Genomic DNA, 2500 nt, shown 5'->3' on the forward strand with positions numbered 1-2500 from the left:
ATGCACGGGCCACGGTGGTTGGGTGGGACGCGCCGCCGGCGGGACAGCACAGCAGGTACCGCAGACAGCAGCCAGTCAGGCAAGCGGCAGCCAGGACACAGCAGGACGGGGGAGGCAAACTCCGCGCGAGGCGGCAAGCGGAGGCAGCGGCACCGGGCTAAGGAGGGAGAGGGCGTTGTGTACGGCAGCAGACCCACACACACACACCACGACACCACACACCCACACACAGACAGTACACCACACACACACATCACACACACCACACACACACAACACACACACACCGACTACCACATCACACACACACACACACACACACACACACACACACACACACAGACACACACACACACACACACACACACACACACACTGATCAGCAGTTTGAGTTTTTTACACTGAAACAAACCAGGACTAGAAAACTACAATACCCATGATCCTCAGCTGCTGAGAGGAGAGACCAAATCTGAGAAGGTCTGGACGGCGAGCAACAAGATGGACGTGAAACATCAGGACAAACAAGTCAAAGATCCAGAACGACAGGACCGGACTGGACTGAACAGGACCCAACTGGACTGAACAGGACCGGACTGGACTGAACAGGACCCAACTGGACTGAACAGGACCGGACTACTGAACAGGACCCAACTGGACTGAACAGGACCGGACTACTGAACAGGACCGGACTCATTAACCGACCCCACTTCTACGTTATATGAGTCATGTCTTGACCGCCTGGCCTTCAGGACGCCGCCCTAAACGGAGCAGGGTGTTCTGGGTAACAGCGGCTGCTGAGCCCGGTTCTGTTTCAGGGAGAGTTGAATGTTAAAACTGGTCGTTTGTCAGGGTTATTAAGAAAAAGCAAAAGCATTAAAAGGAAACTAATGAACGTAGTTTAATCCTGAAATGATTCAGGGGTCATTGAATGTGTCGGATCTTATTAATAACTCTGCAGACCTGCAGCCTCCAACACAAACGCTCACGACGACTTAATGAAGAATTCATCAGGATCTAACGAACAAATTAAGGACGTTTAATGTTTGAAATAACATGTTTTGGTTCATTCGGGGGGCAGGATGGGGATGAAGAGAGTCCTGTCAGAATAAGAGCACGGATCAGGAAGATGGAGAGGAAGCAGCGGCACATTAGAGAGGAAACAGTGAGAGTCAGAGAGTGAAGTCCGTTTGTCTCCGAGCTCCAGAACCGCAGCCAGCGTGGTGCCAATTAGCACGGAGCAGCTAACACGCGCCCTCCTGCAGCTTCTGATTAAAGTGCATATTGATGGTATAAATTATCTCCTGCTACAACACATCGCTGGGCATCTATATGTAAATGTTTAATTAACCCGTGGCTGAATCGCCGCACCGGTCCAGAGTGGAGGTTATTAATCTGATGATGGCGACCGTAATGCCGGGCCAGCGCCGCCAAAATGAGCAGTCTGGACACGGTGGCAGATCCATCAGAGACGCGATCCGTTTCCTAAAGTGCTGTTTGTTCTCAGTGATGGAGTCAGCACCGCGTCTCTGGAAGGAGGACTCGTATCTGCTCAATGCTTCTGAACCTCACAGCGAGACATCTGGAGATGTTCAGAGTCCACTGGGACTCAGCACAGACCTGCCAGGTCCACTGAGACGATGGCTCCACAAATGACTGCGTCCAGGTTTTAGACAGTCTGCAGGGATGTCACGGAGACCACGTCCAGGTTTTAGACAGTCTGTAGGACATCACGGAGACTACATCCAGGTTTTAGACAGTCTGCGGGGACGTCACGGAGACTACGTCCAGGTTTTAGACAGTCAGAGACAGACAGAGTTCAGACAGGTGGAGGTCCGGGCTTCCAGACCTTTGCTATGATGGGTGAGTTTATAGAGATGAAGGTGAGCTGTCTCTCTCTTAGTGGACAATGAGTCTGGGTCCGTCTCTCAGTTTGTAGAACCATGTAGTGATGTGACGTCCACACTTTGGTTCTTTGACTTTAGTGAATCGTGTCTGTAGCAGCCAGTGATGGGTCGAACAGAACCTCTGCTTTGATCAGACGTGTCTGCAGAACCTTTAAAATATGAAATACAACATGTTGAACTCAGTTTGGTCTCCTGGTTCTGACCCGTCTGGACAAGGTCATGACAGCTGTGATACGATGTATGAAGCTGGAGGTTTGCAGGCCAGATCAGGATCAGGATCAGGATCAGGATGGTTCACCGTGTGTCAGTCTGAGACGTTCAAACCCTGAACATGTTTTCATGTTTCCTGTCGTGTGATGGTCGTTGTTAAAGAAGCAGCATGAATCTTTCATATAGACTGTTTACAGCCTGCAGGGGGCGCTGGAGCTGTGAGCCGCCAGGAGACGCTCCATTAAAGAAGACAGAGACAGGTGACCAAGAGCTTCAGGTGAGACAGACAGTTTTATACGTGTCCATCAGCAGCAGCTGATCTCACTGCCTAGTCCAGCAGCAGTCAGCCCAGAACCAGAACCAGAACCAGCAGCAGACCCAGCAGC

The 2500-nt window shown here is 51.2% G+C and overlaps 1 protein-coding gene across 1 annotated transcript in view; it reads right to left on the reverse strand.

Annotated features, from left to right (window-relative positions):
- LOC113746283 (uncharacterized protein DDB_G0271670-like) overlaps positions 1 to 2500 on the reverse strand; it is a gene marked incomplete at both ends in the record, with an annotated part of 46924 nt that overhangs the window by 34947 nt on the left and 9477 nt on the right. The window lies entirely within an intron of this gene.

The sequence above is a fragment of the Larimichthys crocea genome, chromosome VIII, assembly GCF_000972845.2.
Source record: "Larimichthys crocea isolate SSNF chromosome VIII, L_crocea_2.0, whole genome shotgun sequence".
Lineage (NCBI taxonomy): Eukaryota > Metazoa > Chordata > Actinopteri > Sciaenidae > Larimichthys > Larimichthys crocea.